General features: G+C 44.2%; 1 protein-coding gene across 1 annotated transcript in view; it reads right to left on the bottom strand.

Moving 5' to 3' along the window:
* DYRK1A (dual specificity tyrosine phosphorylation regulated kinase 1A) overlaps window positions 1-26,161 on the bottom strand; it is a 160,355-nt gene extending 134,194 nt beyond the window's left edge. The window contains exon 1 of the mRNA XM_066620672.1: window positions 25,666-26,161. The gene's annotated coding sequence lies outside the window, so the exon portion shown is untranslated. The remainder of the gene's footprint in view (window positions 1-25,665) is intronic.
* Between the last annotated feature and the right edge of the window lie 373 nt (window positions 26,162-26,534).

The raw sequence follows: 26,534 nt of genomic DNA, 5'->3' as shown, positions 1-26,534 counted from the left end.
CAGTACCCTTTCATCAGAACTTTTTGCACACTTAGGGCCCAATTCTGTTAGTGCACGTCGGCTCACGACTGGCAAGCACTGTCACAAACATGCCATAAGGCACGTTTGCGGGCCTTAGCACTAGTGCTACACTGGTGCTAACCTGCACTGGGCTAGTGCTGGTGGACCACTGGAGCTCCGCCACTCGGCAGTTGCGCAGACCGCTGGGCAGCAGAGAGGTAGGTGGGGCGTAGCAGAAGGCAATCCAAGGTGGGGGGAGGCAGAGGGAGAGCAAGGAGAGGGCAGGAAGAAAGGAGTAAGCGGAAGGGAGGTGGGACCAGTACAGCTTCGCTCCACCATATCCAGACCCTCCATGTCGGGCTAGCCGCCCGACATGGAGGCTCTTCATTTTGCGCTGACCTTCAGCTCTTCATTCTACGCTGACCGCAGAATCGAGTAGCCCCATTGTGGGGATACCTGCCTTGCCTGAGGGAAGGGGACAAAAGTCCCCTTCTCCTGAGATGGAGGCAGCAGTTGCCTGGCGCATGCTGGATGCAGTGGCAGTCATTTTTGTCATCACTGAAGCTGGGCAGGGTAGACTCTTGGTGGAAGAGAGGCATGGTCCTTTGCTCTGCAGTTGTGGGAAGATGGGACCTGGGAAGGAAGGATGGCTGTGTGGTTGGAGAACGATCCAAGACGATGTTCTGCTTTGACTTTCTAGCTGGAAAGTTTGAATTCTGAGCAAAATAACAGCATGAGTGCACTGTGCAATGGGACCTCTGGCTGATCGCGGCTTAGGTTTGAAACCTAAATTGATTATGTCACTTCCGGCCAAGAAATCACTTCTAAGTTAATGACATCACTTCTGCTGGGTCCCACCATCACTCTAAAAAGTGGGTCCCAGTGCTAAAAAGTCTGAAAACCACTTCTCTAAGTTTTACCTCCCATAATGAAGTGAAAAAGCTCTATAAATCAGACCACTGCTTCTACTTCACTTCTACTTCCCAATCAGATGCCACAGAATGTGACACAATTCAGGGACATCTATTCTGGGTCATTTTCCAGCTTCTGATAGTATGGAAGAGGTTGCACTTTTGGGATCAATACATTTACAAAACAAAAAAATTATACACGGGATCATTAAACTTGTGGCATGGCGTTCCAAAGGTCAATTATACACTGTGGGAAGCAGTAACTGAAAGCAATAACCTTTCAGTTTCAATACACTAAACCCAAGCTTCGTATTTGGAGAGAGAATTATTTTTTCTTTAAGTTTCTCCACACCACTCAGTTTTACAAATATCTATCACACCAGTCACCCTTTCCAAGTTAAAAAAGAATCCAACTATTTGGCATTCCCCCTCCCCAAAGGAAAACGTACATTTACATTTGTTTGTTGTTTCTGCATGTGCTACTTCCTTTAGGATTAAAATAAACCCCACATTTTCACTACTATGGTCTCAAGACCTCTCTTCTGAATAGTTACCCCCAGATTAAAACACATTCCGATAAGAGTAGTTGGATAAACTTTCCCCTTCACGTGCATTACCCTGTATGTGTTTAGATTTAAACCTTAGATTTAAACTGACATTTGTCTGTTCACTTGTCCTATTTAGAGAGATCTTTGTGGGGCCTTTCACAGTCTGCACTGAACTTTAATACCTTTAACCATTTGGTGAAATGGCAAACTTGGTCATCTCAGTCTTCACCCAGGATAATTTATTATGGTTTAAAAAAAAAAAAAAAAGACCACTGCATGCACTATTTACCTCTTTCCTCTATAAATGCCATTGTATTCTTACTCATACCCTTCTCTCTCTAGTCCAGCGGTTTCCAAACTGGAGACCACTGCACGCTGGGAAACACATCCCAGTACAACCAGCACTTACCGTTCCACTTTGGATCCGTCCATCCCTGCCACCACTCTCCCCCAAACTGCACTCTAGCCCACCATGTCTGCCCAAAAATATGGGCACAATGGCTGCTGGGCCAACAGAACCTGGAAGCAGCAGGCTAGAGCGCAGTTTGGGGGAGATTGGTAGCAGGGAAGGAAGGTTTCCCCTCAGAATGGTAAGCTCCGTTCACATGGGTCAGGGAAAAAGCAGGGTGCCAGATCTGGCCTAAGTCTAGAGAGTCCTGCTCTAGTCTATGGCTTCTAGGTTTCCCTCAAAAGCTTTTGGTGAAAATGTTTCTGTGGGAAAGTCTTTGGAGACTGTGAAAATGTTACTTATCTTGGCAGAAAACTTGCTGACTAGCTCAGTGTAGCTGGAACATCTACAAAGAACTTAAGAGATCTTAAAAACAATTTAAGAGTCCAGGGTAAGATGCTTCAAAAAGAAGAAGCTTACCAAATACTTCAACCAAACGCCAACTCTGGAATATAACCTTCAAAATATTCTTTCACTTTGCAAATTTTCACTTATTCACACTACTTATATTAAGATCACCTCTCTTTATCTGTACCAAGATTTTCAATATAAGGGCAAGGACGAGGGAGGGGGGCTGTTTTCAGGAACAGATTCCAAACATATAAAGTTAGAAATGTGTAAACAATGGGCCAGGGTATCTGCGGGGGATCTGTTCCAGGACCCTCACCTCCAAGGATACCAATTTCTGTGGATAATTAAATCCATGGAAAGCCCTCAGAGGACCTGTCTGACTTGACTGGAAGGCACTTCTGGTCACAACCAGGAGGCCACCTGAGGCCCTCCACTGCAGGTCAGCAACCATGTTCAGTAAAATCCACAGGTGCTGACCTGCTGGTAAGAATGGTCCACTGTGATTGACTAAAAATAAGTAAAAAGGAGAAGTCCCACTTTCTATTGGGAATGTTGACTACAACCGTTTGATGAACCATCTACTTAAACTTACAGGTAAAAGTGTCAGATGTCATATTCATCATATCAGATGTCGGGAATTTTGTAGACTTTATACTGCTTATGAACCTACATAACAAATACAGTGGGCCCTCTGTATCCGCAGGGGATCCGTTTCCAGGATCCCACAGATTTCAATTTCCACAGGTAGTGGGGTCCTTAGAAAGTCCTTAAAGCAGTGGTTCTTTAGCACAGGGACCCACTTTTTAGAATGAGACACTGTCAGGACCCACTGGAAGTGATGTCATGAGCAGAGGTGACATCACCAGCTGGAAAAATTTTAAAAATCCTAAGCTGCAATCCTACCCACACGTACCCAGGAGTAAATTCCATTTTCTATCATTGCTAAAAAATATATATACATAGTAGCTTGTTAAAAGTACGGATGTATAACATTTCCCCAAATGCAGTCACATACCATGGTAGCCCAAGTCTAATATATTAAAAATAAAATATTAAAATGAATGGGGGCCCACCTGAAACTGGCTCGCAACCCACCTAGTGGGTCCTGACCCACAATTTGAGAAACACTGCCTTAAAGGACTTCCTGGCCATGACTGGAACCCCTTCAGTACAGGTTGGCAAATACTGAACCTGCAGATAAGGAGGGCACACTGATTTTATTGATCCGCAAAAATAAAGTGTAGAAATGTTTCCATAATTAGGAGATGAAACACTACTATTAACCTCTGGCCACAGTTCCAGATTATTGCATAACACAAACCATTGCTTAACTTTTGAAATTCAACATAATTTCAAGTGACTGCTTGCACAATTCCTTGTTTTTTAAGAATGAAACTGTACATTATTTATATTTCACACAATTCTTAGCAATTCACAAATTTATTTCAATTTTATCCTATCTTTCACAAATAGTTTCATGATGGTTAATTTATTTCAATTTTATCCTGTCTTTCACAAATAGTTCCATGATGGTTAACAAATTCAATTTAAAAACAAAAGTCAGATTTAAAATAGTGATTAAAAACAAACAAAACATGATATTTTCAACAGCAGCTCACCAATCAAAAGCTTAGCAGAACAGGTAGATAAGTACTTTTATAAAAGAGGGGAGGGTTTTGAACTCCCTGAGATGGAGAGTTCCACAACCAGGAGGCTAACAAAGAGAAGACTGTCCATGTGCTTGCCAGTAAAGCCTCACTCAATGACTGTATACAGAGCAGCCTCTCAGGAAGATCTTAGAGAACAAGCTGATGCACAAAACCATATGCCAGGGCAACTACTCCTGGTTCTCTGAGGAGGAGAATTCCCAACAGTCGCTATCAGGCTCTCAATTATGTTGACCTTAGGAGAAAAAAAAATGGCAAGGATTTCTCTCATTATCTTCCTGTATTCAAACATCAAAGTAAGCAAGACAAGACTCCACCTCACCTCCCAGTCCTATACACTTGTCAGTTTTTCTCTCCTAATAGTTCTTAACTTCCCCATATTTCAGCAGAAATGAGAAGTATCCCTCTTTTTTTTTTAGTAGCACTCTACATTTGCCAGAGGAAAAGGTACAGAGGGTAGTGGACAAAGAGAAGCTAACTACGGACCCCAGAACCTATTATTAAGAGATCAAAACAGCATTAGTAGGCAGTGCAAAGGGCAAGTTCACTGAAGATTCTTTCATCAATTTTGAAAGCTAAAAAAAGACAAATACTGCCAACTCTAGACTCTTCTACCTGATGCAACACTTGGGACACAATGCAGAGGAGCAATAAGTACACCAGAATTATTTTGCAGCATTTATCAGCAATTCAATTCATTTATATCAGCAAACTATTTGTTCACATGGACCAGGAGTGTCCAAACTTTTGGGCAGGAGGCCCACATCATCTCTCTGACACTGTGTCGAGGGTCGGGAAAAAAAGAATTAATTTGCATTAAAAATTTAAATAAATTTACATAAATGAATTTATTAGAGATGGGACTTATATGAATGAATGAAGGTCTTGCAGTAGCTCAAGGCCTATAAAAGGCCTTGCACTAAGCAAGGCCGGCCTTTCCTTTGCTGCCACTGCTGCATCACAGACGTGAAACAGCAAGTAGTGGAGGGAGCCCTCTTCCCACAGCTCAGGCGAGAGTCGAACAGTTGTTCTCATACTAAGAGCAGTTGCTTTGGGCCAGCACAGGCTCCAGCAAGTCTCTGGGGGGCCAGACACTCATTGGAGACTGGGGGCTCCGAGGGCCTGATTGGGAGCCCCCGAGGGCCGCAAGTGGCCCCCGGGCCGGGGTTTGGGCACCCCTGACATGGACACATGCAAACACTGTCCCCCTCTGGTTAGGGGAGATGGGATGCGGAAACAGTAGCATCAGATAAGGAAACTGAACACACATGTATCCAATACTTGTTTCTTTATAGGTATGTCAACCCCCCCACCACCACTTTCTTCCACAAATTTAATACATACTTAGGGGGTTTTCTAGGTGAACTCCCAAGAGGAAAATGCTCAACACGGCTTAGCACCATCACACAAGCACTTCTGGTTTATGCTCTTAGTTACTGTAATGATGCTCAGTGGCTGTAACATATGATTGAGATAGATGTCTTCTTTAAAGACATAACAAAGAACATATTCTCCTTACAGAAAGTAGCCCACTAACTAATCACCAGCAATTTAAAAACAATTCTAATTTGTATTTAAAAGTCCAAATTAAGATTTTTTTAAATCTTAGTTTTGGCACTGGCCAAGCTTCAGATTTCCAACTACTATTAATTTTGCTAAAGTTCTAGGAAGTCTTCAGAACCTGAATAATTTTTGCATTCTTAAAGCCATTTCACTTTCACAACTTTCACTGTTCAGGTCAAAACTAATCTTTCAGTTTCGTCTTCTACAGCAGTGGTTCTCACACACTTAGCACTGGGTCCCACTTTTAAGAAAAAGATTCCTGTCAGAACCCACTGGAAGTGATGTCATGACCAGAAGTGACATCATTGAGCAGGGAAATTTTTAACAATCCTAGGCTGTAATCCAACCTACTTACCCAGAAGTAAGTTCTATTTACTATCATTGTTAAAAGCATATACATAGTAGTCTGTTAAAAGTACAGGCCTGTAACATTTCCCCAAATGCAGTCACATGCTATGGTAGCATCAAGTCTAATATATTAAAAATAAAATATTGAATGGGGACCCACATGAAATTGGATCGCGACCCACTCAGTGGGTTCCGACCCACAGTTTGAGAAACACTGTTCTACAGCATATATCACAGGGTACATGTCACAAGTACTTTCTGCTGCAACTACTACTGAAACACTTATTATATCAATTCAAAGTTCCTCACCAGTATTTTGTTTTGTTCAATTTATGCTAGAACAAATTAGTAGCTCCAAGCATCCAGTAGTAGCTCCAAGCATCCTACTGGTACTAGATGAGACTGTGAGCACTCCTCCTAAAAAGACAGAACTAATTCTGCCTTCCTTAACCAAATTTCTCATTTTCAAATGCTGTATCCAACAGATACAGACACACAGCACATGCAAGAGAATGAAAATAGGATAGTCATTGCAGTATACAGAAACAAAACCATCACATCAAAAACAGAATCAAATATCACTTGAAGAAAAAAGGATGAACTCAGTCCTGATGACAGTCAAGACAACAGTAGCAGGAAAAGTATCTTAACTGTAGGTCATGAGGACAGCTCATTTAAGGCTGCAATCCTATGCACAGTTATTTGAAAGCAATCCCCAATGAAAGCAGGGCACTCCTCAGTAAAAATACAAGGATCAGGCTACAAATTACTCAATAGCAAGATTTCAGCAAACAACCAACTAAGAATAAGTGAATAACAGCAAATGTGGTAATTTAATAACTGTTCATAAGTACCTCTGTAGTGAACTGGTTCAAAGCAAAGTACTCTCTTAGTAGGAATGGTTCCCATCCAAAATAGAAGGACTGTTACCTAATCTAGATAGGGAGGTAGTAACTCAGCATGGAAGCACATGCATTGCATGCAGAAGGTTCAAGGTTCAATCCCTGCAATCCCCAAGTAAAGGGTCAGGTAATAGGCAATGGGAAAAACCTCTGCCCGATATCCTGGATATTTATGGTAGCCAGACAGAATCTAGAGAAGGAAGGTCCTCTTATAGATTAGGAACTGGCTGAAGACCAGGAACCAGAGAGTAGTGTCATTGTCAATTTTCACAATAGAGAGGTGAATAGCGGTGTGGCCCAAGGATGTGTCCTGTGACTAATACTTTTCCATTTGTTCATAAATGATCTGGAAGTCAGGGATAAGCAGCAAGGTGGTCACGTTTGCGAATGACAATGAACTTTTCTGGGTGGTAAGGACCAGAAGGGATTGTGAAGAGCTTCAGAAGGATCTCTCCAAACTGGGAGAATGGGCAGCAAAATGGCCCATCCAATGTAAGTAAGTGCAAAGTAATGCACAGCGTGGCAAAAAAAATCAAAACTTCACATATAGGCTAATGGGTTCTGAGTTGTCTGTGACAGATCAGGAGAGAGATCTTAGGGTACCAGTGGACAGCTTGAAGAAAGTATCAACCCAGTGTGTGGCAGTGGTGAAAGCCAATTTTATGCTCAGGATAATTAAAAGGGGGATTAAGAATAAAGCACCCAATATTATAATGCAACTGTACAAATTGATGGTAAGGTCACATCTGAAACACTGCATACAGTTTTAATCACCACATCTCAAAAAGGATATAATGGAGCCAGAAAAGGTGCAGAAGAGAGCAACCAAAATGATTACTGGGCTGGGGCAACTCAATTATGACGAAAGGTTACAGTGTTTGGGGCTCTTCAGTCTAGAAAAAAAGTGCTTGAGGGGACATGATTGAGATGTACAAAACTATGCAGAGGAAGGATGGAGCAGATGGATATTCTTTTCTCTCTCACACAACATCAGAACCAGGGAGCATCCACTAATATTGAGTGTCGGGGGAGTTAGAACAGACAAAATACTTTTTTTACCCAGTGTGTAAATTAATCTGTGGAAATTCTTGTCACAGGATGTGATAATGGCATCTGGTCTTGATTCCTTCAAAATGGGATTGGACAGATTTCTAGAAGAAAAGTCTATCAGAGGTTACAAGCTATGATGGGTATGTGCAATCTTCTGGTTTTAGAAACAGGCTACCTCAGCAGGCCAGGTGTAGAGGAGTGGCACACAGGAAGCTGGACTAGATGGGTCTTTGGTCTGATCCAGCAGGACTCTTCTTATGTTTTTAAGATAGATGGATCAATGGTCTGACTCTGTTTAACACAGATTCATATGTTCATATCTACAACACTGAATGATATACTGGCCAAGTGATAATACAAATCACTTCCACTGGTAGGGGGGCTGGCAAAATGAAGGTGAGTCTTTTTAAACAGCAAACAATTTCATACGCACATCAATGCAAAGAAAAACAAAAGACAAAAAAAGCTGGATCTCACCATTTTTTTTTTAACAGGTAAGTAGCACGCACATTATGCTGTATGCTCAGAGCATCTCTGAATGCCAATAGGTAAGTTTGGACAAGCACAAAAAACTGCGTTATTCCTTTCTTCTTATAAAAAGCCCTAATTTTACCTCAAAGGTGAAGCTGAAGTTACTGTATAGAATTCAAGCAATACTCTCATTTTGTTCTATTTTTAATAGGGATGCCATTTAGCAACCTCCAGTATTACCTCCATGAGTAAAATCTACTCATGCTAATGTCAGAAACAGCATGAAATGACAGTTTGTTATATTTCAATTATGACAACATGCCCATTGAAGCGCTGTTTCTCAAACCGTGGCTTGCAACCTGATCTTTGGTAAATCGCGATAGGCAGGTGGCCACCATCTTGGAAGATGGCAAATGAGGTGGACAATGCCACCTTGGAAGCTAGCAAACCTGGGTGCTGCCATTTTGAAAGGTTCAAGTCAGCCTACAGAAGTTCCAGGACTGCTACTGGGATGAATGAATTAAGCAAGTTGGTGATCTGCAGAAGTATGCGAACTGGGCTGGGAGAATTGAGGTGAGTGAATTAAGCAAGTTGATGATCTGCAGGAGTGTGTGAAATGGGGTGGGGGAAATGGGATTAGTGAATTAAGCATTCTGGTGATCTGCAGGGGTATATAAAATGGGTTGAAAGAATTGCAGTGATGACAATGATGGTAGTTGTCCTGGCAGCTGCCCTTTAAAAAACACATACAACACAGCAAATGCCTCTTAGGACAGTGAGAATGCTACACTGATCTCAGAGAGCATTTTGAGGAAAATTTTTTCTACTTCTTTCCCCCAGTTCTTTCCTTCTCCCATCTCACTACTGCCAAATCCCCAGTTTTCCAACCCCAAGTTCCCCTGGGTAACCTTCTGATTTTTTATCCTGCTTCCCCCCTTGCTTGCACCATTACACACCTCCTTTCCCAAGACAAGCAGAGAAGGAATGCCTTACTTCTACCTAGAAACAACTTGAAATCATTTAGAGCTAGAGATGGGAAGGTGCATCTGTTGATCTTACGCAAGGAATGGTCTCTGAAATGCAAGACAGAAACCTGTCCTTGGGCTCTCTTGCAGCCTCACTGGTGTGTGTGCAAGACACAGTTTTGTACACCTGACTTGGGATTGGTGCAGTAGGAAGCCCCTGCTGGCTCGTGTGGCTCTGATACGCTGTTTGCATTTGCATTCATTGTTCTGGATTTACAGCTCATGAAATTGTGGCTTTCTGTGGCTCTGATAAGCTGAGATGCTGACAATCTTCCAAGCTGACCTTTGCACAATATTGGCTCTGACACCCTATAGTCCAGAATATTATTTTGTTGTGTTAAGGTTGTAAATAGGCTTTTTCCCTTACACTTTGCTACTGGAAAATGGCTGAGAAATAACCTAATAAAAGCTAATAAAATGCCATGAGATATTCTCCTTTTAGTACAGTCAACACTTGTGCCTCAACCACGTGGTGTTGTCTGAATTAAAGAGAAATTTCACTTCCAGCTTTATGACATCACTTCCAGCTCTGGCATCACAATGACAGCATTTCCTGTTTGATGATGTCGGTTTCGACCACAACATCATTTCAAGGTTGATGACATCATTTCCCATGGGTGCTGGAGAGATTGTCATTCTCAAAAATGGGTCCCGTGCTAAGAAGTGTGAGAACCATTACATTAGAGCAGGGGTGTCGGTTTGGACACCCCTGCTCTAATGTAATGGTTCTCATACTTCTTCTTATGCAGCCACATGCAGCCCTCGGGAACTCCCAGTCTGACCCGCAGGGAGACCCCAGTCTCCAATTGACCTCTGCTCCTACGAAGACCTGATGGAGCCCTTGCTGGCCCGATGCAACTGCTCTCAGCATGAGGACAACTGTTTGATCTCTTGCATGAGCTGTGGGACAAGGGTTCCCTCTACTGCTTGCTGTTTCACGTCTGTGATGTAGCAATAGGAGCCAAGGAAAGGCCAGCCTTGCTTTGTGCAAGCATTTATAGGTCTTGTGCTATTGCAAGACCTTCTTTCATTCATATAAGTTCCATCTCTAATATATTCATTTATGTACATTTATTCAAATTTGAAATGTAAATTAATTCTTTTTTCCTGGACCCCAACACAGTTTCAGAGAGATGATGTGGCCCTCCTGCCAAAAACTTTGGACACCCCTGCATTAGAGCAATGTTACCAATATCATGATATTCAGCTGCTGCAGTAAATTTTTAGTACAATATTGCATTTTAAAATAGTCATTCTTCACAATATGCTTAAAAAAGATGTAATCTATTTTGCACTCATAGGTAACTGAAAACTACAGTATGAGGAAATTTACAAACTACTTTGGAGAAAGTCCAATTGACTGAATTTTCTCAGTATGGAATTGCTACAGAAGTGGCCAAGAGATCAACTGACCTGGCTGAACTCTACTCCTCTGCACCTATGTACACATACAAAACTTTACAGTGTTAATAACAAGCAATCTAGAAAAGAATGAAGGACAATAGTTCTTGGTTCTAGACTGATTAAAACAAGACTGTACTCCTGCGTTTATTTTTCTAAGATTAAACAGAATTTATTAAACGGGGAAAAAATTAGGAAAGTTGAAATATTTTGAAAGTAGGCACCTAAACTAAACACAGATCTTGAAATTTAAACAAAATCAGGCACTGACATTATGGGGTTATTGAAGCAAAATCCAAATGGAAGCTACCTAGACTTATATTAGCCCCTGTTCCCTTGCTCATTTCCAAGGTCCAGAGGGGTGTGACAACAATATGCAGGTTTCTCTGCAAGACCTGAATCAAAATGCATCACCTCTCATTCAGGCCATATATTTCATGGAAAAGAGGGGAATCGAGAGCCTATCCTTCCCACTGACTAACAACAAGGACCTTCCCTCAATCATGATCAGGTGGATGGACTTAGTGGATTCTTACAGTAGGGAACTCTGCTTAAACAAAACATAACTTTTATTTAAAAGATTTATATACTGCTTTTCCCAGGGTTCAATGCAGTGCCATATTTTTCTGCTCCATCTCTAAAAGCCCAATCTTAAGTTTCCATAGCACCCAACAATGCCGAAATAGCTGCCACTTTATCCTGTGGTGCCAGGGAAAATGTCAGACATCTCCTCAGTGTAAGGAAACTTTGGTTCCCTTACCCCATGTTATGCATGGCTAGCCCACATGGATCTATTCGCATCTGTGCCAGCCCTTGAGGTGGCACAGTACCAAGGAAACCCATGTCAAGTTCTGCAGCTCTGGAGGGAGGACAGGATCTGGCAAGCAGCCCCTTCTGCCATCCCCAACCCCCTCCCAGGTTTGATACACCTGCCCGCCCACCCTCCATCTGCCCCGTTCCATCCCACTTTGCCTTTCTCGGCCGTGAAAAGCCTCCCCATCGGGTAGTGTGGATACTCACAGCCCAGCACTTCATGGAGGTACCCTTCCAGCACTGAGGCTCAACACTGGGTCTCTCCCATCAGCAGGAAAGTGCCTTATGGCACTTTTACAACACCCAGCACTGGCAGTGGGGCTGAAGAGCTAAAGCGTGTTATGCATGCCTCACCCCCCATAACTAGATTACACAGATCATTACCATCAAATGGATATCATTAACACACACACTGTCTCACACATCACAATCTCAGTGTAGATCATCTCCTATGTACTATTTTTTTTTTTTTTTGGGGGGGGGGGGAGCATGATAAGGCCAATGAAGCAATTAAAGCTATGTCTACTCTGGCCCTCACTCTGAAATTTAAAACCACAGTTCTCAGAAGCAGTTTTTCTCTTGCCAGACTTCAACCATCTCCCTGTTCAAGACAATTACACTCCATTTTGGCAACTCATACTTTTGTGTAAAGGATGAAATACAATCGGTCTTTAGAGAAGGCATTGCATTTTTTTTAAAGAATCCTTCTCTTAATCAAACAACAGTAGAGAATTACAGGCCTGCATACATTCCTAGCCAAAGCCACTGAGTACTATAGACTCAGTCTAGACTCTAGAACAGGGGTGTCCAAAGTTTTTGGCAGGAAGGCCACATCATCTCTCTAACAATGTGACAAGGGCCGGGGGGGGGGGGGAGAATTAATTTACATTTCAAATTTGAATAAATTTACATACATGAATATACTTGTTGGCAACCTTCAGTCTAGAAAGACTATGGTATCGCGCTCTGAATGGTGATTCTGGCACAGCGTCCAGTGTGGCTGAAAAGCCCAATTCGGGAGTGACAATCCCTTCCACACTGGGAGCAAGTATAGTGTGTCCCTGGTCTGTCTCCCTAGCTATGGGCCTTCCTTCTTTGCCTCAGTCTGTTAGCAAAATGTCTCTTCAAACTGGGAAAGGCCATGCTGCACAGCCTGCCTCCAAGCAGAATGCTCAGAGGCCAAGGTTTCCCATCTGTTGAGGTTCATTCCTAAGGCTTTCAGATCCCTCTTGCAGATATTCTTGCAGCGCAGCTGTGGTCTACCCATATAGGAGATCCTTTGGGATTCGACCATCGCCCATTCTCACGACATGACCAAGCCAACGCAGGCGTCTCTGTTTCAGCAGTGCATACACGCTGGGGATTCCAGCTCATTCCAGGACTGTGTTGTTTGGAACTTTGTCCTGCCAGGTGATCCCGAGGATGCGTCGGAGGCAGTGCATGTGGAAAGCGTTCAGCTTCTTCTCCTATTGTGAGTGAAGAGTCCATGACTTGCTGCAGTACAGAAGTGTACTCAAGACACAAGCTCTGTAGACCTGGATCTTGGTATGTTCCGTCAGCTTCTTGTTGAACCAGACTCTCTTTGTGAGTCTGGAAAATGTGGTAGCTGCTTTACCGATGCGCTTGTTTAGCTCGGTATCCAGAGAAAGAGTGTCGGAGATCATTGAGCCAAGGTACACAAAGTCATGGACAACCTCCAGCTCATGGGCAGAGATTGCAATGTAGGGAGGTGAGTTCACATCCTGAACCATGAACTGTGTTTTCTTCAGGCTGATTGTCAGTCCAAAATCTTGGCAGGCCTTGCTAAAACAGTTCATGTGCTGCTGGAGATCTTTGGCAGCGTGAGTGGTGACAGCTGCATCATCGGCAAAGAGGAAGTCACGCAGACATTTCAGCTGGACTCTGGACTTTGCTCTCAGTCTGGAGAGGTTGAAGAGCTTTCCATCTGATCTGGTCCGGAGATAGATGCCTTCTGTTGCAGTTCCAAAGGCCTACTTCAGCAGGACAGTGAAGAAAATCCCAAACAAGGTTGGCGCAAGAACATAGCCCTTCTTCACGCTGCTTCGGATGTCAAAGGGGTCTGATGTGGAGCCATCAAAGACTACAGTGCCCTTCATGTCCTCCTGGAAAAACCTGAGGATGCTGAGGAGCCTGGGTGGACATCCAATCTTGGGGAGAATCTTGAAGAGGCCGTCCCTGCTGACCAGGTCGAAAGCCTTCGTGAGATCTATGAAGGCTATAAAGACTGGCTGTTGTTGTTCCCTGCATTTCTCCTGCAGCTGTCTAAGGGAGAATACTATATCGGTGGTGGACCTGCTGGCTCGGAATTCACACTGCGATTCTGGATAGATACTCTCTGCAAATACCTGGAGCCTCTTCAGTGCAACAGTGCAAACAGCTTTCCTACAATGCTAAGGAGAGAGGTGGAGCGGTAGTTATTGCAGTCACCCCTGTCACCTTTGTTCTTGTACATCGTGACGATATTTGCATCCCTCATGTCCTGTAGTATTCCACCTTCTCTCCAGCAGAGGCAGAGGATTTCATGCAGCTCAGTGGCGATGATCCCTTTGCAGCACTTTAGGACTTCAGCAGGGATGCTGACTTTCCCAGGTGCCTTGCCAGAGGCAAGGGAGTCCAGGGCCACATGAAGTTCTGCTAGGGGTGGTTCACTGTCAAGCTCCTCCAACACATGCAGGCACTCGATGTTCAGTGCTTCCTCGGTTACTGTATTTTCTCGGGAATATAGCTCAGAGTAGTGCTGCACCCAGCGTCCCATCTGCTGCGTCCAATCCTGGATGACCTCGCCTGTGGCAGACTTCAGAGGGGCAATTTTCTTCTGTGTTGCATCTAGAGCCAGCTTGATACAGTCATACATCCCCTTGATGTTGCCTGCATCAGCTGCTATCTGTATCTGGGAACAGAGTTGGAGCCAGTAGTCATTAGCACATCTCCTGGCAGTCTGCTGGACTTTGCTGCAAGCAGCTCGGAGGACCTGCAGGTTGTGCTCACTGGGACAGGCTTTGTATGCTGCTAGAGCTCTCCTCTTTTCCTCAATGACTGCTGTCAACTCCTCAGAGTAGGCTTCAAACCAGTCTGCCGTCTTGTTGGTCTTCTTGCCGAATATGGACAAGGCGGTGTTGTAAATGGCATTCTTGAAATGTTCCCATCAGTTGGATGCATCTGCATCAACTGGGCCTGGAAGAGATTCCTCAAGCGCTCGTGCAAATTCCTCTTTTCCCTGGTCCCGGGTCTTGCTGGTGTCAATGCGAGGTCTTCCTTCCTTTTTTTGTGTTATAGTCACTCAGTTAGCAGTTTCACTCTGCTGCACACCAGGGAGTGGTCAGTGTCGCAGGCAGCGCCCTGATAACTGCGTGTGATCTTGATGCTGGGAAGGCTGGAGCGTCTGGTGAGAATCAGATCGAGCTGGTGCCAGTGCTTTGATCTTGGGTGTCTCCAAGAGACTCTATGTTGGGGCTTCGTGTTGAAGAAGGTGTTGCTGATGCAGAGACCATGATTACAGCAAAGCTCTAGCAGGCGTTGGCCATTTTCGTTCATCTTCCCAGTGCCGAACTGGCCTAAGCAAGTGGGCCACGAACTGTTATCAGCACCAACTCTAGCATTGAAATTGCCGAGGATGAACAATGGCTCTTTTGGGGGGATTTTCTTGATAGTGGTGGCCAGGTCATCATAGAATTTGTCTTTAGCTTCTGCTGAAGATGACAGAGTCGGTGCATATGCACCGATGAGAGTGACAAGTCCTGCTGATGAGTGGAGCTGCAGGGACAAAATTCTTTCACTTCCTGCAGAAGGTGGGATGATGGACTTCAGCAGGGAATTTCTGACTGCAAAGCCAACACCATGTTCCCTGGTTTCGTTTAGTGGTTTTCCCTGCCAGAAAAATGAGAAATTTCTCTCCTTGACAGATCCAGAATCTGGCAGCCTTGTCTCTTGAAGGGCGACAATGACCATCTGCAGTCTGCTCAGTTCTATGTCGATGACAGCTGTTATGCGGGTGTCGTCTATTTCTTGCAGGTCGTCAGGGAAGCCAGGTGTCATTGTCCTAACGTTCCAGGAGCCCGGCTTTAGGGCAGGAGTTTTCTGTTTTCTGTTGCCTGGTGCAGAGTTGTCGATCCACTTGTTGGTTTTCACCCTAAACCCCACGCACCCCGTGAGGTTAACGGATCGTGGCGAGGCAGCACCTTACTGGCCAGGGACTGCCCAGCTTAAGGTGGGCGGCAGCTGCCCATTGAGATGCAATGATCTCTCCCACCGTCGGAAGCAGCCCCTGGCGTCACGCTGTACACCAATCGAGCAAAGACTTATAACTGGTAAACTGCTGCTTCCTGTGTTGTGCCGACGCCGCATGGCGAAGTTGGAGTGTCCTCTCCAGTGCGCGAGGCCTGGGTAAAGTGGGTATGGAAGATAGAGTGTTACCCATGCAGCAAATCCCCCCTGGCCATGTTGCTGGAATGGTCCAATGGAAAGGCAGAAGCCAATACGGTTGGTGCCAGCGGCGTCGCAGGAGTTGCCAGAGCGTGACTGTGTTCAGCTGCGAACTGCCTCAGGGACTCTGGCTCCTGGCTAATGAATGAAGATCTTGCAATAGCTCAAGTCCTATAAAAGGACTTGATCAAGGCCAGCCTTTCCTTTGCTGCCACTGCTGCATCACAGATGTGAAACAGCAAGCAGTAGACAGAGCCCTCATCCCACAGCTCATGAGAGATCAAACAGTTGGCTGTTACGCTGAGAGCAATTGCATCAGGCCAGTGTGGGCTCTAGCAAGTCTCTGAAGGGCCTGATGCTCATTGGAGACCCGCTAGAACTGGGTTAGCGCCAGTGGAAAGTCAGTGCTCCACCACTTGGTGGTTGGCCAAACCACCAGGAAGTGGAGAGGTAGGTAGGGGCGGGGGGAGGTGGGGAGGAGGTGTGACTGGGGAGGGCAGGACCAGATCCTGAGTTCTGTGTTGGGCCTCGTGGCCCAACAGAAAGGTTCTTGATTCTGCAGAATCGAGTAGCCCCATTGTGGAGCTACTTCCCTTCCCCAAGGGATCTCTCCTTCTCCTGAGGAGTCTGCGGCAGCTGCTGGTTGCACATAGGATACCACAGCAGCCATTTTTGGCATCACAGAAGACCCACACGAGGCAGCTTAGGATTGGGCTATGATTCTCCTATATGTCTCTGCAGTTTTTACTGCTGTCAACCATGGTATACTTCTGGATTACATGGATGAGTGGGAAACTGCTTGCAATGGTTCGGCTCCTATCTTGTGGAACCATTCCAAAAGTGTGGTGGTCTTCCCTGCAGGAAGTATCATGCAAATTTTCCATACCTTTAAAATTTCTATATGCATATGCAGCCACTGAATAAAGACCTGCATGGGTTTGGACTGGTGTGCTTCATTTCTGTTTTTCTTCTGTATCACAGTGTAGCACAGCCCTCCATAAGTGAATGTCTAACATAATGGACAGGATAAGGATGAATAATCTGGAACTTAATCCAGCCCAGGCAGAGATGCTGGTGGGCAGGCCTGCTGATTATGGAACAGACATTCAAGTTGGTACTGCTTCAAGATCCAGAATTGCTTTTTGGACATCCAGGTAATTTCCACAGCACATGTTTTGTGCCCTTTCTCAAGAGATAAAAGACATACCCACTATCTTACATGCTCAGATAATTTCTTATCTTGATTACTGTAATACACTGTATACAGGGCTGCCCTTGAAACAGTTCAGAAATAACAAATGGTTCAGAATTACACTGCCTGACTCCAAACTGGAATAAATCATAAGACACACACATCACTGACTGGATATGATCTACAATAGTCTCCAGTTCATTTCTGAGATAAATTAAAAGGTGCTGGTTTTGAATGTCAAAGCCCTAAACCACCTGGATCCACAATATCTTAGGACTTAGGGAACACGAGCTCCTAAGAATATGCTCCCCACCCTCCCCCCTTATCTTGCATCAAGATCACTAGAAAAACTGCTGCTTTAGGTCAACTAACTCCTGCTAGGCCTTTTCAACAGTTGCACCAATGTTATGAAGCACTGTCTCAACTGAGATTAATTAGGTCTATTCTACTAGAATTTTTAGACAGCTAGTTAAAACTTTTCTGTCAAGCTTTTTGTGGCCTCAAAGCTTTAACTTTAAAATGTTAGTGCTATTTTTAAACATTGGTTTTTATTTTATTGCTTCAGTTTTAATATCATCTTATTACAAATAACTTCAACAGCATTATAAACAGAGATCATGAGAAAGTCAGTGACATGGTCTTCTGGCCATCACCAACGCAGGGCCCAATCCTATGCAACTTTCCAGCACTGGTGCAGCCTCAATGCAGCCGGGAGATAAGGGAAGGAATATTCCCATACCTTGAGGAGGCCTCTGTGACTGCTTCCCCAGCACAGGATGCAGTGAAGGCCCCACTGGCACAGCTGCACCAGCACTGGAAAACTGGATAGGATTGGGCTCTCAGTCACCATCAACAACAGAATGAAAGAACACTAATGCAGGTGGGTGCAGTACCCACCATGTTCTCTTACGTTTCTCCCACTGCCAATTCTACTTGACTAAATATCTCAAAATACTTCAGATAGATGGGGAAATATATGAAAGACACAGCCAAACAAATCACCTTATAGAATAATCTGGTTTGTGCCACAATTCCATTTTTCTTTTTCATATTAAATAATGTCCTTTATGTTACCATAGTAGATATGTACAACAAAAGTAACCAATCTTTCCTTGCTATGCTGCATACTTTCCTCATGGAAAGACCTGATGATGCTGAGGAGCCTGGGTGGGAAGTATGCAACAACTGTGGCAGTTTACTAATACATACAAGGCTTCTACTGTTGCAGTTTCATAGTCATACTACATTATCCAGTTTTCCTTGTAAATAATGTTGCAATTCTGTTTAAAACAAAATTCTTTGCGCAAACCAGGTTTCTGCCAAATCTGCACGGTGAACTGCTATATTTCCCTGCACCGTCTATTCAAGCATGGAAAATAAACAGAAACATAACCAGAATACAGAATCAGAGCACTCCAACTTTATCCAACCATTCCTTACATATAAAGTTTCACTCAAATGCTCAATATAACTTATATAAATACAATTACCAGAATGTATTGACAATCCCAGCTGAATTTTGTCAATGTCTTAAAATACATATTTCCCTACTTGTTGGATAACACTCATCCATCTCTGATTAGCAGTTAGTGGTTAGTGATCCGCTGACAATACTCAACCTCAGGGGCATTGTTGACCACGGGGATAGTATCTTTGCCCTTGATCTGCCTGACTTCCTGAAGCCAGTGTGGATGGCCTAGGAAACAGGGATGGGCATTCAACTTGAGTTGCACTAAGCAGCTGTTTTTGATGACTCAGGTTGACTCAAGTCATGGAAGTCACTGACCCAAAACATTAATTTGGAATTGTTAACTTTCATCATCTTTTGGGGAGTCACTGCAACCAACAGAACTTGTACCTACAACATTTTACTTAACAACTTGTACAACATACTAATCCTAATCCTACTAATACTCACCAAGAACTTAGTCTCAAGTGCAATGAAACTGGTACTCAAATTAGTATGCATACAATTGCAACTCATAATGCAAGAATGGAGGTGAGAGCAACCCAAGATGCTGAAGTGGAATATAAAATTTAAAACAAGATGTAATGCCCCTGGAAAAAAAAATGTACAGAAGTAAATTTTAATCACCAACAACTAGTGTGTATAAAACATATCTGACATTATGTCAGTTATGAGCAGGTGCAAGCCAAAGACCTTCTGTGAGCTATGCTAGAGTCCTACTTCTTGTACAGCTGGATTGTTGTGGTGGACTACAGGCTCCCTGAACTCAAGCAGCTTTACTAGCTCTTCACCCTACTTTACTGCTACCCTCTGTGAGTGTTCACTGGCCTTCCTGTTCCCATATAAACTTCTTCAAGTTGTCAGACTTTTTCATTTTTTCTCATTGGGGTGTTAAAACTGTACTACTTCAGCTCACAAGAAGCTCACATAATTGAGAACTCCTCCATACAATAAAAAAATCAAAACCTTCACACAAGAGACTGGTTGCCAAACAGAAGGACCAACTCAGCCTTCTTCTCCTTTTCCTCCTTCTCTTCTACTGCACTATGTGCAAAGATGCAGAGGGTATAGATGCAAAGGTTTATAGAGAAACATTCGACCATGGATGCTCTGATTAAATATGAAGTGGTACAACCCGGAGACAAGTTTGCAGTCTCAGTGGGAATAATATATTTGCCTGTACTTTACAGCAACTATGCTCACACTTGACACCTTAGTCTGTCCATGCCTGTTCCTCCTTTGCATCTTAGCTTTGGAAGCCTTCCCAGGTTCACTGGCCCCACCAGGCACAATACTTGTTTCTCTCACCATACTTGCATGGATTGCTTTTCGAGAACTGCTCCCAGCTTATAGCTGCAGTCAATAAAATAGTTCCCTCCCCTATCAGACACTTTGCCTAACCAGCCAACTAAAAATCACCCAACCTTACAAAGATTCAGGTCCCCCTCCACTTCTACTGAGTGGAACTGACGCTTCAGGGAGCATGAGATGCCCCTAGTGTTAAGTTGTTAAGAACAGCGATTTTCAACAAGTGTGCCATCACTGCAAATGGTCCACAGGTGTGCGGCAGGAGTTGGGGGGTTATTTATTAGAAGGGCCATTGAGGGAGGTAAGCCCCATGCTGGCAGTGCAGTGTGCCTTGTCAATTGTCAAATAACTGATGGTGTGCCTTGACAATTTTAGCATCTTCTCAGTGAAAAAGATTGAAAATCACTAATCTAGTCAGTTGCAAGTTAGGATATTCAACACCCAGTGAGAGGTCACATAAACCAATGAAGAGCCAATATGCTAATAGAATGTAGCACATGTTTTTTTTAAAAAGCATCTGAAGAGACACTTCAACACAAAGTTGGTTACATTTACCAGTTAAACATAAAATCTAGCTTTTTGTGTAGCTAACAGATGCTGTAATACAAGTTATACAAAATATAGCTGATCATAACTCAATTATATTTAGACAAGAACTAAGGAAGTATGAATGACTGCCTTATGTCACTTACCACTCGCAACAATTAACAACTTAACATTCATAATTCTTTAACCGTTTTCCCAGTCTAACCAGATTGAAACTGAGAATCAACATTCAAAAAGAGAAACAGTTTACAAGGGAGTCAGAGGGAAAAGAAAGAGTAGTAGCTTGGTAAGGACCTGAGGTAAGGATTTTTTAAAAACAGTTGATTGTGAAGGAGCCATGGAAGAAACTCAAGGGAATGTATCACTAACTGTCTGGTAAGTATGTACAAACATTACCGATAATTTTCTGTCTTCTCCCACCATTGCTCCCTTGCAACTAGTATCCAGAGACATACTGCCTCTGAGCCTCAAGTAACAGACAGCCATCAAGATGAGAAGAGATACTTGAACTCCAAGAACTGCTCTAAGCCCTTTTTAAAGCCATCTAAACTAGCAGCCATCACCACAACCTGAAGTAGTAAAATCCACAGATTAAATAATGAACAGAGGAAAGAAGTACTTCTTCTTGTCCATATAATCCAGCATCATGTTTCTCACAAAGGCCAAACAGATATTTACCAGCATCCTAACCAGCAGAATATAAAGTCAACAACTCTCCCTACACAACAGGTGAAATAATGTATCTGAACCTGAAAGTTTCATTAAGCTGTCATTATTATTATATTATTATACGTATTATAATATAGCATACAGGTGTGCCCCGATACCTGCAGGGGTTCTGTTCAAGAACCCCCTCGCAGTTGACTGAAACCGCAGATACTGTCGAACATACCCCCACCCTCCAGAGGCAAGGGGAGCTCTGCTCCTCTAGCCTCTGGAGGGCCCTCTGAGCCCAGCAGAGGCTGTGGACATCTATAGTCAGCCTCTACCGGACCCAGACTTAGCCCTTGAATGAAAAAATGGCACTTCCACTTTTTTGTAAAACCAGAAGTTTTTTTTTTTTTCCCTTCTAGGGCTCAGCCTGAGCCTGGCAGAGGCCGCAGATGGATGTATGCAGCCTCTGCTGGACTCAAAGGACCCTCTAGAGGCCAAGGGAACAGACTCCCCTCGCCTCAACAGGGTACACATGCCAGGAGGTCACGCGCCCAAACCGTGAATACATAAATCTGTAGATATAGGATCCACAGATACAGGGCCTCCCTGTATTATAGTTGTGCATAGTTTTAGACAAATGTGTAAGATCTCCCTTTAAAATCATAAGGCAACAGACATCACCACATCCTACTGCACTAAAATTCTGTAAATTAATTATTAATTGCATAACAGTACAACACAGTCCTTTTGATGAAGGTGATCCTACACATGTTTATTCAGAAGTAACTCTCACCAAGTTCAATGGAGTACAGTCTCGATTAAGTTTGCACAGAATCAAAGCCATAAACTCAGCACCACATTATCAGGAGTGAATTGCCAGGATCTTTTAAGTTTAAATTACAGACTGTATTTAAGGCTGCCATCCTATACACTTTCCCAGAAGTAAACCCCACTGAACACAATGGGAATTATTTCTGAATAAGAAGTAGTATAATGCATAGGATTGTGCTATAAGTACCTTTTTCAACCCAGGCACATGATACTGAAGCTCTGCAACTGTTTTACTGGTTAATTGAAAAGTAGTTAGTTGAATGTACAGTATTTATAAAATGAATTAAGGCCAGTAAGTCTTTAGGACTTCTAATTACAAAGTTCAATGATAAAGTACAGAATTTGTACAATCAAAGTCAAGTACTGTCATTGACTTTAGGATTTTAACCAAATGTTGTAAAAAACTCATTCCTATTAGGTTTGAAAGTTACATCCCGTACCACTGGATCTGAAAGTAAAATGAACCATACAGTAAAGTTGATTTATCTTTCAGGATTCCTATCAGCACAGATTATATTATAGTGTCCAAAGTTTATTATAAAAAGTTAAGGTCTCAATTTACAGCTAATATTTGTAACCAGTACTTTCTTCAACTAACTTTTTTTTCCTGAACTACTCAAAAGATGCACTTAAAGACATTGTGGTCGGCACATCTATTCATGTTACACCTATCACCATCAGCTTTAATGCTACAAAATTAGAACCTTTCAAACCTCCAAGAGGAATGTGTGTTCACCAGCTGCTTTCAGTGACATCCTAAGTCTTCTGAGGTCAAAGACAATACTGACAATGACATCAGTAGTGATAATTCTGCACTATTTCATACTTGTGAGCAAACTGTAGTATGGATCATTTTATATAACACATGAAATCCACCTGTTTTCAGAAAGTTTAATACAAAAGCAAATAAATAAATCTACATCAAAATTCTTGTCCAAAACTAAAATATCTGTATAACTAACCAACTTTTTCACTGCCATATATATAGTAACACAATTTGACATTATATGTTAAAATTAAAAAACACTCAAGATTTATCTGTCTCAATCACAAAATTACCCACATATATAGATAAGTATTTATGCACATTTTTAACTATAGTCAGCATACATCAAACTACTACATAAAAAATTTGATAAACCACCCATTTATGAAATGTTTCAAACTTTATTTGTGGAACATATAACAATAATTATTAAGAAATAAGTCAAGGATGTTTAGTCTTCATCATAAGTAATCTGCACTATACACTGCAATCCTGAACACTCTTACTTGGGAAGTAATCCCCACTAAACATAGCAAGATTTACCTTTGAGTCAACATGTATATGACTGGGCTACAAATATCACTTTGTAAGAGCCAACCATAGACTTGAATTCCTCATTTGTATACTTGCTATACAAAAGTTAGAAAAATTGCACATTTTACACATAAAAATTAAATCCTATGCATTACTTACTCAGAAGTAAATCTCACCTTGTTCAATGAGGCTAAGGACTGTTACTAGGGAGGAAGTCCTGCAAAATTCAGAGGGACTTCTCAGTAAGTATGCTTCACATTACACTGTAATTAAGTTTTGTTTGAAGGTGATGGCAGTCTAAGTTAAGGCATCACCATGTCATTCTACTGCCTAACTTTCATCTCATTGTCTTGTTCTACACAGAGGAAAATCAACTAAGACAAAACTGCCTGTGAACTGCCTTCAGTTCACTCACTTCTCTTCTAAGACAACCCAACTTTGGTTCAGTAATTTCATGATTCGGGAAACAATATTAAAGCATATCTGATCAGAAGAGATTTCTATTCTGCTGGGTAAGACTCCAAAAGAATACTGTTGAGCAGACCAATCCTACACATGTTTACTCAGAAGTAAATCCCATTTTGTTCAATGGAGTTTACTTCCAAGTAAGTGTGTTTAGCATTGCAGCCTAAGTTTCACAAACTAGCAGCACAAACCTATAGAAGGCTTTTACTAAGAAGTCCCACCACATTCAATGAGACTTACTCACAGGTAAGTAAATGTTCATGGGACTAAAGCCCAATTTGTTAATTTCAGATCCCAGTACAGAAGCTTTTTACAGTACATTAACTTTTTCTCATCCTTTCCAAGCTTTAGCAAACTAAATAAAAACTTTAAATGCAAATGAAAATTCAACTGCACTTGTAAATTATGTTGTAATGGCCTGAAATTTCTATGACAAATTTCTGAAATTTGTATGCCTATTAAATATGCATACAAAAGTATAAACTGTAAGACTGTGCATTCTCCAGAGTGATAACACTGATACTTCAAGTAATAGTTCTAAAGAATGTAGTTATCAATGCAGTTTGTCACTTACATAGGACTTTCAGAAAGAGACTGGAAGTACAATCATAACATTGTCTGAATTCAGGATACTGCAATGCACTTAACATTTTTGGAACATAAAACTACTACATACAACACAGCCAACATTTTTCTATAAGCACAGCTCAAAATTTCTTGAATATGAACTACCCTTACCTACAAATACCACACATCAGGTTTCTTTATGGACTTGCATAGCAGGACAGTACACCCAACCTCAACATTTAATTTACCCCATACTAAGTTATATTTGATGGCAAATGGATTGCTGTGCCAAAATAACATTTCCTATGACAGGTTAATGCTGGAAGCAGATACACCAATACCAGGTGTCAAGGTACCAGACTTTCTGGTAAGGCCTATGTCAGTTCTCTCTCACTCAGTAGTCCCAACTAAGGTTACAATCTTATCCACACTGACCTGGGAGTAAGCCCCATTGACTATCATGGGACTTACTTCTGAGTAGGCATGCATAGAATTGGGCTGTATGTGGAACGATGGGATCAGACTGATACTTTGGTTCAGCAAACTCACTGGGTGGGGGTTTACTCAGCCTGCTTTTGAGTAAAAGCAGTTGGGGACTGACAGCCCAATCCTCTCCACATTTTCCTGGGAGGAAGCCCCATTGACTCTAATGGGACTGACTTCTGAGTAGACATGCATAGGGTTGGGCTGCCAGGCTCCAGTCCTAGCCACACTTTCCTGGGAGGAAACCCCATTGACTCTAATGGGACTTACTGCTGAGTAGACATGCATAGGATGGGGCTATGAGTCAAGCTGGATCAAATGATGCCAGTGAGGTCGCTCTTGGGACCTATTAACAGCGCTCCCATTCCCCCCCCCCTTGACAGCAATATGCACAGTGTGGGTCGGGCGCATTTTGTGCTGCTGTTTCTTGGACAACGGAGTGGAATCGCCCGGAGGCTGCAGCGGAGAGTGACAGGGAGCCGACTCGAGCTCTTCCACCCCGGAGGAGCCTCTCGCACCGCTCACTCCTCCTCCAACAGGTGCGAGCTCAGCCTCGACTTTCTCTGCCCACCTGCCCGGAGGGCTGCAGCCCAACTTCTTCCAGGCAGTGCCGGGCCCGAGACCCCGGGCCGGGCGGGAAGGGGCTCTCCCAGGCCTCGGCCTCGCAGCGCAGAGCAGAGCCCTCCTCTCCACGCCTGCCGGGCCTAGCCGGGAGTCACGGGGAGGGAAGGAGCCGGCGCCCGCCTGCCTGCCTGCCTGCCTGCCGCTCGCCTGCACGGGCGGGCGCCTGCGCCTGCTGCTGCTCGCCGCCCGGGCGGCCCAGGCTCCCTCTTCAAGATGGCAGCAGCCCTCTCGCTCCCTCTCCCTGCACGGCGGAGCCGGCGGCCCCTGCCAGAGGCCCTACACTTACCAGCGTGCGGGGCGGTGGCCCGCCCGGGGGCTGCAGGCGCCCTGTCCGAGGCCTCCTTTCTTGGGATGCAGGAGGGGAGGTGGCGGCCGGTGGGTTTAGCTCATTCCCCGCCTCAGCCAGCGGCCCAGCCGAGCAGCGTCCCTCTCTCCGCAGTCTCCTCACCGGCTTCGCCGCCGCACAGGCTCCCGCGCGGGGGAGGCCGGAGCGGGCCCGGGCTCCGGCGCCGAGCCACAACGCGCCTGCCCGCCGACTCCCTCCTGCGGGAGGAGCAGCCTGGCCCGGCCCGGCGGGCGGATCCGCGCGATTCCCGGCCGGGCAGATTCTCTATCGCTCACAAAATGGCGCGCGTTCCAAACCTGCGCAGCGGCGGCGGCGGCGGCGGCCTGGGCAGAGCGCGCGGCGGCGGCTGAGCTTCGGCGGAGGCTGCTGGAGCCCAGGCCAGGCAGAGCGGCGCGGGCGAGAGGGGAGCGCAGCGCTGAGCGAGCCCCCGGGAACTCCTCGCTCGCTCGCGCCCCCTCCCTGCCAGCCAGCCAGTCAGCCGGCCCCCCGCTCTCCTCCCCCTCCCGAGCGCCGCCACAGAGCCGGCTTCTCTGGAGCTCCGCTCCGCTCTGCGCGCGCACCCGCCCCCGCACCCGCCGTGGAAGGGGGGCTCCACCCTACCCCTCCGAACACCCCCAGGGAGAAGAATCTACGTGAAGTGAACGATTCGGGCGGGAAGGGGAATTATTTTTTTGAAAAAGTCCAACTGACAAAATGGCGGCTGGAAGAGCCCGTTACTATGGCAACTGTCAATCACGCCGCCACAGCCACAGCCCCGCCCATGCCAGGCGGGAATCCGCGCCTGATGGGAGGGAGGGGGAGGGAAGAGA

Source organism: Tiliqua scincoides, chromosome 3 (genome assembly GCF_035046505.1).
Source record: "Tiliqua scincoides isolate rTilSci1 chromosome 3, rTilSci1.hap2, whole genome shotgun sequence".
NCBI lineage: Eukaryota > Metazoa > Chordata > Lepidosauria > Squamata > Scincidae > Tiliqua > Tiliqua scincoides.
The sequence above is the reverse complement of the archived record's forward strand: the minus strand, read 5'-3'. Positions and strand labels throughout refer to the sequence as shown.